General features: G+C 39.4%; 1 long non-coding RNA gene and 1 pseudogene across 1 annotated transcript in view; one reads left to right on the plus strand and one right to left on the minus strand.

Moving 5' to 3' along the window:
- The window catches only part of LOC110260996, a 196,859-nt gene that overhangs the window by 135,083 nt on the left and 46,873 nt on the right, over positions 1-14,903 (plus strand). The gene's annotated exons all lie outside the window — the stretch shown is intronic.
- On the minus strand, positions 3,234-3,699 carry SNRPE (small nuclear ribonucleoprotein polypeptide E; annotated as a pseudogene).

Below are 14,903 nucleotides of genomic sequence, written 5' to 3' on the forward strand. Positions count from 1 at the left end.
TCCACACCAGAAACTCACAGAATTTGAATAGCTTTTAAAAATGAATATTTATTTATAACGAGAAAAGAAATAAATGTTTAAAAACTCATAAATATCATAAAATCTAAAAAAATAATATTTTTGTTCCTTAACTATTTGACATAACTCCATTAAACTTTTCCTCTAATTTTTTTGGCTGCCTCCTTTTTGTTTCATATGAAATGATTTAATAATGCTTAATTTGCTAAATTATCTTTTTCTAAGTATGTACTTTTCCTGAACTTGTAGGGAAATATTATTACCTAAATAATAATCTGAATACAAAGACAGTTTTTTTCTATTTAGCATGATGGATCAAACTGTTAAAAAATTCTCGCTAGTTGAAATTTATATGGCATGAAGCTTTGTAGACAAAAACACTCATTTTTGTTGCTACTGCTATGTCTTTTTGCCATAGAAACACTAAAATTGTGGTGGATTCTCTTTTGTAAGATTCCCCCCCCCAAATTTAACTATAAAATTCTTGCACATGGTATTTTTTGTCTTTTTCATCTTTAATTAGAATTTTCTTAAAATTTTTTTATTTTTATTGAAGTGTGTTTAATTTACAATGTTGTGTTTCTGGTGTACAGCAAAAGTGATTTAATTTTATATATGTATATATATTATTTTTCATATTAATCTTTTCCATCATGGTTTATTATAGAATATTGAATGTAGTTCCCTATGCTATACAGTAGGACTTTATTGTTTGTACTTTATATATAGTAGTTTATATCTGTTAATCCCAAACTCCTAATTTATCCCTCCCCCACCCTCTTTTCCCTTTGGTAAGGGTAGGGTTTTTTTTTTTTTTTTTTCTATGTCTGTAAATCTGTTTCTGTTTTGTAAATAGGTTCATTTGTATCATATTTTATTTATTTTTTATTTTGACATTTTGTCTTTTTAGGGCTGCACCCATGGCATATGGAAGTTCCCAGGCTAGGGGTTGACTCAGAGCTGCAGCTCTTGGCCTTTGCCACAGCCACAGTAAAGCTAGATCTGAGCCACATCTGTAACCTACACAGCAATGTAGGATTGCAGGATCCTTAACCCACTGAGCAAGACCATGGATCGAACCCATATCCTCATGGATACTGGCTAGGTTTATTACCACTGAGCCTCATTACCACTCCATGTATAAATGATATCATATGATATTTGTCTTTCTCTTTCTTTTTTATTTTTTTGGCCACACTTGTGGCATGTGAAGTTCCCAGTCCAGGGATCAAACCTGTGTCACAGCAGTGACAACACCAGATCCTTAACCTGCTGCGCCACAGGAATATCCTTATCTTTCTCTTTCTGACTTTCTTTACTTAGTATGATAATCTTTAGGTCCCTCCATGTTGCTGCAAATAGCTTTATTCCATTCTCTTTTATTGCTAAGTAGTATCCCATTGTGTATATACATATATATACCACATCTTCTTTATCCATTCTTCTGTTGTCCATCTTTATTTATTTTTATCTTTATTTTATTATTATTATTATTATTATTATTATTTTGTCTTTTTCTAGGGCTGCAGCTGCGGCATATGGAGGTTCCCAGGCTAGGGGTCTAATTGGAGCTGTAGCTGCCGGCCTGCACCAGAGCCACAGCAACACCAGATCCGAGCCTCATCTGCAACCTACACACCATAGTTTTAGCAATGCCGAATCCTTAACCCACTGGCCAGGGGTCAAACCTGCAACCTCATGGTTTCTAGTCGGATTCATTAACCACTGTGCCATGATGGGAACTCCCCATCTTTAATTTTTTTAAAATGATCATTCCAGATATTTATTTTATTTTTAATGCAACTTTGATTATATATTCTAATTAAAGGAGATTTATGTGCTTGAACTTAATGTATTTTATATTATTTTATTTTTTTATCTTTTATTTATATATGTATTTTTTTTCTGCTGTACAGCATGGTGGCCCAGTTACACTTACATGTATACATTCTTTTTTCTCATATTACATGTTCCATCGTAAGTGACTAGACAGATTTCCCAGTGCTACACAGAAGGATGCCATTGCTAATCCATCCCGAAGGCAACATTCTGCATCTATTTACCCCAAGCTCCTAGTCCCTCCCACTCCCTACCCTTCCCCCTTGGCAACCTTCCTCAAGTGTATTCTCCAAGTCCATGATTTTCTTTTCTGTGGGAAGGTTCCTTTGTGCCATATATTATATTCCAGATATAAGTGATATCATATGGTATTTGTCTTTCTCTTTCTGACTTACTTCACTCAGTATAAGAGTCTCTAGTTCCATCCATGTTGCTGCAAATGACATTATTTTGTTCTTTTTTATGGCCGAGTCATATTCCATTGTATATATATACCACATCTTTCTAATCAAATTATCTGTCACTGGACATTTGGGTTGATTCTGTGTCTTGGCTATTGTGAATAGTGCTGCAATGAACATACAGGTGCATGTGTCTTTTTTGAGGAGAGTTTTGTCTGGATATATGCCCAAGAGTGGGATTGCCGGGTCATATGGTAGTTCTATGTATAGTTTTCTAAGGTATCTCCATACTGTTCTCCATAGTGGTTGTACCAGCTCACATTCCCACCAACAGTGCAGGAGGGCTCCCTTTTCTCCACACCCTCTCCAGCATTTGTTATTTGTGGACTTATTAATGATGGCCATTCTGACTGGTGTGAGGTGGTATCTCGTGGTAGTTTTGATTTGCATTTCTCTAATAATCAGTGATGTTGAGTATTGTTTCATGTGCTTGTTGGCCATCTGTGTATCTTCCTTGGAGAAATGTCTATTCAGGTCTTTTGCCTGTTTTTCAATTGGTTTGTTGGCTTTTTTGCTGTTGAGTTGTATAAGTTGTTTGTATATTTTATGTTCTCCATCTTTAATTTTTATTTTATTTATTTTTAAGTTTTATTTTCTATTGGAGTATAGTTGATTTACAATGTTGAGTTAGTTTCAGGTGTACAGCAAAGTGATTCACACACACACACACACACACACACACACTCGTACCCATTATTTTTCAGATTCCTTTCCCATAGAGGTTATTACAGAATATTGAGTCGAGTTCTCTGTGTTATACAGTAGGTCCTTGTTGAGTGTCTATTTTATATAGAGCAGTGTGTATATGTTAATCCCAAATTCTAATTTATCTCCCTCTCCTACCTTTCTCCTTTGGTAACCATAAGTTTGTTTTCTACGTCTGTGAGACTCAGTTCACATTTTTAATTTTTTTAAATAAAAACAGCACCAAAGCATTTGTTGTCATCTGGTCGTAACACAGGATGATTAAAACAATATGAATATGTTTTAGAACTGCACTCTCAACAAAAGACACCTGTTGAGTAAAAACAAACTCTTGTCTTCTCAACAGTTTCTCACTTCATTGATCATTTCTAGTTAGAGACACTTTGGAGCAGAGTAATGTTATCTCCTTATAGCATAATCTGACCCAGTTTTTTTCTTTTGACCCAGTCATTTTCTTGACTTTATCTTAGAATGAATCTCTTCTACATATCTAATGCAAAGTTCACATACTCATCAAAACCAGTGATACAGCCCTCAATGCACATATTCACTTTCTCAAAAGCCACACCTGAATCCGAGATCTATTTTGCAAGTATCTGAAGATGAAGTTGATGGGCTGCACCATTGCTTTCTGCACTCTCTGGCCCTGGCCATGGTACACCATGGTGAAAGCTCATGAAGACCACACTACCTCGAAATGCAACTTCTGGAATCCACATTTTTAATTTTCAATGTGTTCTTTAGTCTGGCTTTCTCTTCCCCCTGCCACTCCCCGCAAATCCAGTGGACAATTTTCCAGTTCCCAGTTCTTCCCTTTAGCTATGTCTAATCTGCTGTGAAACCAATTCATTGTATTTTTAATTTTAGTTATATTTTTGGTTTTTTAATTTCTATTTGATTCTTTTAAACAGTACTTTCCAGTTCTCTGCTGAAATTCTCTATCATATTGTCTACTTTCATAAATATGTTAGTCATTCCTTTTAAAGTTCTTCTCTGGTAATACCAATATCTGAATATCTAGTGAGTCTGAAGCTATTTTTTCCCATTAATGTAAGGTTATTTTTAATATTTATGCATATTTGGTTATGTTTTTATGAAATGGCAGACAATATGTATGCAAATTTTAGAGCTAATTTGAAACTGTAAATATTTTTATAGTCTGAGAGATGATTGATTTTCATGCTGTAAGGCATTAGGGTAGAGGCTGTATTAATTGTCTGTTGCTGAGTAACAAATTATCCCAGTGACTTTTGACAAAAACATTTATTAGTGTTTCTGTGTACAGGAACCCGGGTGTGGCTTAGTTGGGTGCCTCTGTTTTTCAGTCTCTCACATGTTTGAAATTCAGGTACTAGCAGGAGCTGTGGTCTCACCTGAAGGCTCCTCTGTGGGAGGGCCAGCTACTAAGCTACGTCACACATGGCTGGCCCAGGTCTTCACTGACTAATTTGCTGGAGATATTAATTCCTTGCTGTATAGACCTCCTTTGTAGGTCAGTTCACTGCATGGTATCTGGCTACCCTCAGAACAAGTAAAAGAAGCAGAAAGGGAGGGTGAGACAGAAGGATAGTCTCTTTGTAACCTAATCTCAGAAGTGATAACTTATCACATTTGTCAGTTCTATTTGGTAGAATGCAGTCACTAAGTTCAGCCCATATTCAAGGGGTTACCCAAGGGCTTGAGCATCAGAGGGTAGGTATCATTGGGGACCATCTCAGAGGCTGCCTACTGCAGGGACACATCACCTTGACCCAGCCTAGGATTATGTTGATTTAGAAGTGAACTTCAGTCCTTGTGAGGGCCTAGCTAGTTCCAATTAATTCATTCTTACAACTAGGGAATACACTCTTCAAGAGTACCAGTGAAACCCCGATATATTTAGCATGGCTGCTGTTCTCTGGTGGGTCCTGAATTTCGTTGTGCTCCCTGCAGTCCTATGAGGCTACTGAATGTTCTGCCTGTTTTCTAAGCCCCTAAGCCATTGCTTAGAATCAGCAGATGCCTACAGGGTGTAAGTATATGGTTCAATTCTCTGAGGCTTCTTTCTGTCTGGGATCTTATTTTTCCAGATCTTAATGCCTTTTAGTGTTCTTTTGCCTTCTGACAGATTTTTTTTCTTTATTATTCATCTTTTCTAGAGGTTTTCAATGGGAGGGTTGTTCTGACCTAAGCTTGTCTACTATAACCGTAAGAGGAAGAACCAAATCTGATTGGAACCAGCTTGAGTTCAGTATTTATTCCTGGTTTATTTAATTGTGATCAGAAGGGTTGGGTTTTCCAGACTAAGCTTAACTTTGGGACTGTCTTGTTTTGTCTTCTTTTTTTTTTTTAAAGTTTTATTGAAGTATAGTTGATTTACAAGGTTGTGATAATTTATGCTGTATAGCAGGGTGACCCAGTCATACATATACACATATCCATTCTCTTCCAGATTCTTTTCCCACATAGATTATCACAGAATACTGGGTAGAGTTCTCTGTGCTGTATAGCAGGTCTCCAGTGGCCAGTCATTCCATATACCTCACCGTGCATGTGCCAATTCCAAACATTCAGCCCATCCCTCCCACGGTCCCCACCTGTCCTTTTTGTTAACCATAAGTTTTTCAAAGTCCATGGGTCTATTTCTGTTCTGTAAATAAGTTCATTTGTATCCTTTTTTAAGATTTCACAAATAGGTTATATCAATGATATTTGTCTTTCACTGTCTGACTTCACTTAGTATGATAGTTTTGTCATCTTTGTCTTCTCCTCCCTCTCTCTCTCTTTCTAGAGAGGGTGAACTAGGCAGACTTTCATGAAAGTATCTATTACCTGGATACCTTCAACTTTTATTACTCATTGTTGGAAAGAATAGATATTAGGCTAATCAGAACAAGCGTGTAATTGTGAAAAAAAAACACCCTTGTGTTTATATATAAAAATTCAAGGAAACATTCAAATTTTTAAGAGTCAAATTACATTTTTAAAAAATATGATGGTCTACTCAATTAGGGTTTATGGGGTTTCTACTAAACTGAGAGATTCATGAGAATGGGTGAATCGTACCTTTCCTGAGCATATCCTTTTTAGGGATGTGGAATTAGAAGATGATTTGGTAGCTAAGTCTAGGATGTAAAAATTTCTCCATGTTACCATTTTTCCACTGTATTATTTAACTTAAAGACTGTATTCATCTCAACAATAAACCCTCAAAGTGTTGAGCTTATATAAATGAACATAGGAAGGAAGAAAGAGAAGGAAGAAGGGAGGAAGAGAAGGAGGAGGGATTCAGGTGGTAGAGCCCTGGAAAGTGAGCGCTTTGTCCTTCTAGCTAATATAGTTAAGACATGTTGGAAACTCTTTGATATGCTCATCTCATTTGAGGTTGGACAAAGACATAGTGGCTACAAATTTCTGTGGGTTTCTATACCAAATAGACACATAGATGTGAGCGTAGTGCAACCATATGGACTAAAAATATGCTATTAGATATTTGTATCTTTAAACACATTCAGCTGGTAACAGATTCATAAGGAGTTGGGCACAGTTGAGTATTGTTAAGGAGCAATTTGGTCATGGGCTTTTACTGCATGAATTTCAAGTGACACCTGTTCTAGGTGTTCTTAACTGCCACAGCCTGCCTAAGCTAGGTAGTACTTTTAGTTCTTGGTTATTCCTTCATCTGAGAATGAAACTCAGGTTGGTTTGCAATTAAAAAACAAAGCAAAACAAGTCTTGCTATAACTTGGGAGCAGTTTTCTGCTTTCCCACAGATTGCTGCCAGAAACAAGAAAGCTAAGAGATTTGTCATTTACAATGGCAATCTAGTTTTACTGTATAAACAATTTAAAATATAATGTGCTGTATGGTCTGGTAGCATGTGACATGACCATGGGGAATGTTTATTTTTTACCTGTGGTCAGTCTTCCATCAACCTGAATACTCTTAGGACCCAAGATGGAAAGACTGGAATCACATAACGTCTAAGTCATCATTCATCACTTGGCCAAACAATTGCTTCTGATTGAGCAAGCAAGAGTATTATTTATTGATAGAAGTAGTTGGAATGAAACAATTTTGACATTGTCAAAGAAGTAGTCTAGCATTTGAATCATTCAGTACTCAAATTCAGGGGAAAATATCTGTCTGTCTCTCTGTCTATCATCTATCTTCTCTTTATCTTTTTATCTGTTTCTCTCATTGTTCCAAAATGGATTGAAGAGTCTTATACAAACACATGTAAGCACAAGTGCACGCACACAGACACATACACCTAGACACACAGACGCTCATACATACATACACACACATCCTTTTCTGTGGAAAAGACTGGAAGATGTTAGTTATATAGGCAGGCATAGAAATAAAATTGGAAGACTTTATCCCCAAATATTAGCTACTCTCATTTCTGTGTGGTGAAATTGCAGATTATTTTCATTGTCTTCTTGAGCTTTTCTGTGTTTCACAATATTTTTGCAATGAATATGCATCATACTGTGATACTATGATATAATAGCGAAGGTATATTTGGTCTTCCTCCCTGGTTCCTGGCACAGAGTGCAGAGCTCCTAAAACCCTTATAATTTCTTTACTGAGAGGGGGATAGGACCATCTTTTGTTACAATATTTGTTTTCAGCCCCTGGTTCCTGACACCACAGCTTCTAAGACCCTTGGAATCTCTGGAGTAATTGGAGTTTCTTTTGTGGGTGCTAGTGAGATGACTGATGGCTGGGGACTCATGGGTGGCTTCAAGATCACCACTGATCACCAGAAAGACCAAGCATGCCTTCAAGTTTGGAACTTTGAGACCCTCCCCCTTTATCATCAGCTAGACCCAACCCTCATCCTCTGGGCTACACAGAGGGATTAGAGATCGAGTTAATTGTGCCTGTAAGATGATGCCTCCATAAAAAAAATCCCTAAATTACAGAGTTGAGAGAACTTCTGGGATGGTGAGCAGAGCCATGTGCTGGGAGCGTAGTGTGTGACCCAGCTGCACTGGGACAGAAGCGCCTGTGCTTGGGACCCTTTTGGAGCTCATCTTCTGTACCTCTTCATTTGGTTGTTCGTTTGTATCCTTTATAGTAAACATCACATGTAAATAAAGTATTTTACCAAGTTCTGTGAGCCATGATAGCAAATTATCGAACCCTAGGAGGGGGATTGTGGGGACCTCTGACTTGTAGCCATGTAGAACAGAAACGTGGACACCCTGGGCACCTCATACTTGTGGTTGGAGTCTGCAGTGAGACATTTTTATGGGACTGAGCCCTTAACCTGTGGAGTCTGAACTAAGGGTGGTTAGTGTCAGCATTGAATTAAGTTGTGAAACACACAGCTGGTGTCTCTAGGGAACTGGAGGATTGCTCATTGTAGGAAACCCACACATTTGGATATAGAAGTGTTGGGAGTAGAGAAACAGTTTTTCTCTGTTATCTATTTTAAATAACAAAATACGTGTTAAATAGCCAGTTAAAAAATAATTTCCTATGGAATCTTGCTAAACAGGTAAATAGCAATGGGTTAAAAATTACATATAACCACTAGATAAGGCAAAAAACAAAACATTTTCCTTTTTAATTTGAGTGTGTGTGTGTGTTTTTATGGCCTGGGGTCGAATCAGAGCCACACCTGGGCCCTACGCCATAGCCATAGCAAGGCTGCATCCAAGCTGCATATGCGACCTATACCAGCAGCTTGCAGCAATGCCAGATCCTTAACCCACTGAGCAAGGCCAGGAATTGAACCTGCATCCTCACGAAGACCATGTTGGGTCCTTGACTGTCTGAGCCACAATGAGAACTCCATGAAGAAGAAAATAAGAATAGGAAAAGTAAGGTGAAACACTAAATTCAGCCATGAAGAAGCGGTCAAGGAAGAGTGGTATGCTTGGTGAGGGTGGGCTTAAAATTCGTTGAGTTTTTTCTCCACTAGCACAACAAAGGCACCATGATGGGTGACTGCCTCATGTTCCTGGGGATAAAATAAGTCAGTTGCTCAGGAGAGGCAAGAGGATTTTTGGCCTTGAAACTGAAGACTATTGTCTCTTCCTGAGGAGGGGCTTCTCTCTGTCCCTGTGGATGCCTAAGTGGCAGCTCCCACAGGACCCATGCAGCACTCACACGGGGGGAGAGTGGGACTAAGCCAGCTCATGTGTCAGCATGGCAGTTCTCTGGGCATGCTGTTTCCCTCTTGGCCCAGACCATTGGCATCTCTCACCTGGGTGGCAGCACCTGCCAGTGAACTCATCTCCTGAGTGTACTCTGGCTACCCTCCAAGTCACTCTCCACTGGGTAGCCAGTGACCTTAAAAATTACACATCAAATCATCTTGTCACTGGTCTTCCTACTTCTCTTCTTTGACCCCCTTCGATACACTTCCGCATGACAGTCAGAGTGATCTGAAAACTTAATTAGACCATAGAGTCACTGTTCACAACCTTTCATGGCTTCAAATTCATCTTCAAAGACCACAATCTTTACAACAGCCCACAAGGCTGTTGGCGACTGGGCTCTGGCCACCTTTCCACTTCTTTTCTACCTCTTTCCCATTGACCCTCCTGCATACACAGATGTGCTGCTGTACATGTCTTCCTGCTTCAGGCCCTTTGTATTTGCCATTACTGGTGCGAGCAAGAAACCCCCCTTATCCTTTTATACCTATTCGTGTTTATTTATAATTCAGCTTAAAAACCCAGATAAAGTCTGCTCCCCCTTTTATAATTTCCTATAGGAGCTTATGCTTTTCCTTCCAAGCACTAATCACAGTTTAGAGGTTTCTGTTCATTTGTGTAATTGTTTAATTTATGTTGGTCTTTCATCCATAGACAGGTTTCATGAAGGTGGGGAATCTTCTGCTCACCATCATATATGCCTTATGATCACAGTACTCAAGCCCTTAGAAGAGCTCAGTAAACATCTGTTGAATGAGTAAATGACTGAATGAATGTCTTAAAACATTTCGCTGGAGGTCCTTCATTGACTCCTGCCAGCCGTCTACCTTTTATCACTAGTTTGGAAGCAAGATCAAGATGGACATTGGAAGTCTGGTCCTTCCTTGGTCTGGTGCATCTCTCTGAACAGCAGGGATTGTGAGTTTCTGGGCAATAAAAGAAAAGACCTAAAAGAACACAGCTTGCAACATCCACCAGGCAGATTGTAGATTCAGCACTGTTTTCTGTCCGTAGCTTTAGCTTGTGAGTTAGGAGCAGTGTCCCTCTGCTCCGTCTCCTCAGTGCAGTTACATATTCCAATCTTTTTTTTTGTCATTTTAGGGCTGTACTCACGGCATATGGAGGTTCCCAGGCTAGGGGTAGAATTGGAGCTGTAGCTGGCTGCCTGCACCACAGCCACAGCAATGCCAGATCCGAGATGCGTCTGTAACCTACACCACAGTTCACGGCAATGCACTGGATCCTTAACCCACTTAGCAAGGCCAGGGATTGAACCTGAAACCTCATGGTTCCCAGTCGGATTCCTTAACCACTGCACCATGATGGGAACTCCACATATTCCAATCTTGAGAGCATCTCAGTTTGGAAGGGAGACAGGCGTGAGCTCCAGAATTGCCTTGGAGTCACATCCAGGGTTCTGGCAGGAAAAGAAACATGGAATAGGTGGGTGGAATTGTGTGAGGGTGAACAATGAAGGTTGAAAATATATGCAAAAACATCTATTCATCTGTTAGTTTTTGAATGTTCTTCAGGGTACTGACTGACTTAATTTTAAGCATGGGATTTTAATTTGGTGCTGCTACTGCTTCTTTTTATTTTAAACTATGACTGGAGAACATTTATATCCAGGATCAAAATCCAACTTTAAACCTCAAAATGTTTCTCGGTATATTGGATGACAAGATGGTGTATCGTGTTTGTAAGAACTTCCTATGGGAATATGACTGTTCTGTTGCAGTTAATGATCCTTACAGTTCTGTTCCGAATCACTTTTTTCCTTTCTTTTTTTGCACCTAATGGTTGCTGCGTGGAGTGGCATTGTCTTCAAGCTTATAACTGAGAATTCTGGGTTCACTCCATGTTTGCAAAATAGCTATTTGGCTTATGAGTTGACCATTTTTTTTGCTTGTTAAAATCATCTTGAACCCATGGTGGTGTTGTTATGGTATCTGTAAAAGAGACCCTTCTAAAATTTGTAATAAGTCTTTTGTTGCATGTAACAATGACAGTCCATTTTACAATAGTTAGCAGAAATAGACAAGAATATACGTCATCATCATAAGATATAGTATTTTTTTATTACCAACCCTTGGGTCATTTTTCTAAATGGGGCAAATGTGAAGGAAATGGAGGGGGAGAGTGCAGAGAAGATTCATCTAAGTTAGAGAAAAAGAGGGGTGGTTAGGGCAAGGCTGCAATTTGGGGGAGGAAAGATTTAAATCTTGAGGTCTGGGACAGGAAATCACCCATTTGTTCAGTAAATAAGTATTGATTATGTAGGAGATTGGAATTATGCTGATAAATTTAGAAGTGGAAAAAATATGACCAAGGTCCCTATCTTCATGAAGTTTGTGCTCTAATAAGAGGAACAGGCATTGATCAAATACTCATGCAAATAAATATGCAATTGCAAATTATGATTAAAAAAACCCAAAAACCCAGGAGGGAGTTCCCATTGTGGCTCAGCAGAAACAAACCCAACTAGTATCCATGAGGATGTGGGTCTGATCCCTGGCCTTGCTTGGTGGGTTAAGAATCTGACATTGCCGTGAACTGCGGTGTAGGTCGAAGATGCGGCTCGGTTCTGGTGTTGCTGTGGCATGGTGTAGACCAGCAGCTGCAGCTCCAATTCAGCCCCTGGCCTGGGAACTTCCGTATGCCATGGATGCAGCCCTTAAAAGACAAAAAAAAAAATAAAAACAAAACAAAACAAAGCAAAAACAACTATGTAGTTAGCCCCTCCCCTAAACCCTATGTGTCTTCCTGTCACTGATGCCTAAAACTTAACTTCCTTTGGATTGAGATATTAAAGACCCTCTAATGTGTTACAGGCTGCGGTGATAAACTTATCATGTGCTCTAGTAGGACGAAATAGTCTTTAAAGGTGCTGATGGCAGAGCATATGGGTAAAACCACTTGAAAAAGATCTCTCGTGCTGTTAATCAGTAATGATTTCTTTAAAATCTTTAAAAAAAAGAATCTGAAGCAAATATGGCAAAGTTACAACATTTGTTAAAACATGTGGAGTTCCCATTGTGGCACAGCAGAACTGAATCTGACTAGGAACCATGAGGTTGTGGGTTCCATCCCTGGCCTTGCTCAGTGGGTTAAGGATCTGGCATTGCTGTGAACTGTGATGCAGGTCGCAGATGGGGCTCGGATCCTGTGTTGCTGTGGCTGTGGTGTAGGCTGGCAGCTGTAGCTCCAATTAGACCCCTAGCCTGGGAACCTCCATATGCCGTGGGTGTGGCTCTAAAAGGACAAAAGACAAAAAACAAATAAACAAAACATGTATTGTGGTGTATGGGGGGACTGTTGTTTTATGTAAGTTGGAGGTTTACACCTAAGTACGAAAATATTTTGTAATTAAAAAAATACATATATATGTATATATGTATTTTAAGGAGAGAGGGAGTAGAGCCAGGGTAGGAGAGAGAAAAAAGGAAGGGAACACTTGGTGGGTAGTTTGACCTTGACCTAGCATCTCTGCTTTCAAAACTAAATTCTGGTTTTAGCAAGCATTGGCCTTCCATCTTGGGAATATAGCTTCATTTTAGGAAAGTTTAGATATTTAAAATACTGTGTATCTCCTTCCTTTAAGAGAGATGATCTAAAGTGAGGAAAACTTTAATTTTTTTTCAGTTTTTCTTTTCTTTTTTTTTTTTTTTTTTTTTTCTTTTTAGGGCCACATCCGAGGCATATAGAAGTTCCCAGGCTAGGGGTCAAATCAGAGCTGCAGCTGCCACAGCCACAGCAACGCAGGATCTGAGCCACGTCTGCAACCTACACCATAGCTCCCACACTACCTCTGAGCGAGGCCAGGGATCAAACCTGCATTCTCATGGATACTAGTCAGATTCATTTTCTCTGGGCCACAAGGGGAACTCCTAAAGTGAGGACAACTGCAGCATTGAGATTGCTATCACAACAACTCCAGGGGCCAGTGTGAGTTGTACAGTACAGCTGCCCTGTCCACAGCTGATTGGCAGATGGGTTTTGGGGAGGTGGGAGAGGGGCGGTGCAGTGAATTAGATTGAAATACTTGAGGAGCCTCAACTGTATCCATACTGTTGTATTTCCTTGGGGAGGTGGGGAGTCCATAGCCGATATGGCAAAAGGTCAAACTGTGCTGAACTGAATGGTAACATTTGTGATTATTAAATGATTTTCTCTGCTGTTTCTATTAAATATTTCATAATAAAAATAACCTTTGAGAGTTCTTAGAAACATAGTAAGGAATACTCATTTTATATGATGGCAGTTGTAAGGGAGGTGCAAGTAGAAATGCCTGCAAGGGCCACAGAAGGCCCCTACTTTCAAATATTGATTTTAACGTTAAGGTTTTTTTTTAATTGCTCATATGTGTTACCTTCAACCTGGATGAAGTATAATTTATTATTGTTGGGAGGTGGTAATGTGGATGAACTAGAAGGTACAGTTGATCTAGTTGCCTGTAAGAAGTCAGCGATTTCTTTCCATGTTTCCTTTTCCCTAGATTGGAGAAAAGGGTCTGAGCTTTTTGTCTTTAATTGTTCTTTTCTCTTAGTGGTTTTCAGCTTCAGAAATTATTCTCATCTATCGCTTGAGCACAGAACAGGTTGCAAATACGATTAAAGTAAAGTACACTTAAAAAAATAAGGATTGTTTCAGGTTAGCGTATTTTCATAATCATCCTACCAAAGAGACTCGAAATCCTTAAGAGGACAGATTTCCATTGACTCCATGTGGTCTTGAAGATTAGCAGATGACAGGAGAGGTTTATTCAGATTGCCCAGACTTTATGTTTAGCTTTCTGTTAGTAGCACTAGAAGTAGACATGCCAAACACAAAAGCTTCCAGAGGAGCTTCTCTGACAGCAGCCAGTCACCTCAATCTCTCGTTTTTGGTTCTACTCTAAAAGTCCAAGTCTGAGCTTTATCTGTAATGATACCAAGCTGCCTGAAGCTAACATCCCTTGTGGTCAGGGGCGATTTGGGCATGAAAGCAAACATCATCCATTTGGAAATGGAAATGAGGCCCAGATGAGAACTATAAGGGCTCAGTCTTTCTGAAACCAGAGGCTATTTTCAGTGAAACTCTGTTCAAAAAGAAAGTTCCCTTGGGGAGAGAAGAGCTTGACTCTTTGGAAACATGCTTCCCTTTCCTGCTCTTTACCCCCGCCCAACACCCTATATGAAGACAGGGACACCTCACCAGTGATGTGATTAGCAGTGACTTGTTAAAGGGAATCCAGGCTTTTTGGATAAGAATTGCAATTATCTGTGTAAACTGAAACCCACACTTACTTCTGTTGGGGTTCAGGACATGCTACTCCAAATATGGCATCTTGGCATACTGAATATTGTGGGCTGAAGGAGTTTAAGTAGAAACAGGAAGGTCACTCTGACCTTTCCTTGCCCTGCTCTGAAACAGGTCGTCTGCCCTCATGGGAGAGGTGCCCTTCCCATACCCAGAGGAAGGGGGCATCCTTATCTCTGAAGATAGAATCACAAGGATCTGAACAAACAGGCCTTGCTAAGTTTGCCCCAATTTCCTGCAGTCACCTCGTGTTCTAACCCATTCTGTCTCTCCATGACTGCCTCTTCTCCATCAAACCCAGCGTAGAAGTACTAGGTGTAACAGTTCTTTGGACCTTTGTGTTCTTATGTAGGCTCCAGGTGTATGTAAAACATATGCTAAATAAATATATGCTTTCTTTTATTAACCTGCTTCTGTCAGTTTAAATTTC

Source organism: Sus scrofa, chromosome 1, assembly GCF_000003025.6.
Source record: "Sus scrofa isolate TJ Tabasco breed Duroc chromosome 1, Sscrofa11.1, whole genome shotgun sequence".
Lineage (NCBI taxonomy): Eukaryota > Metazoa > Chordata > Mammalia > Artiodactyla > Suidae > Sus > Sus scrofa.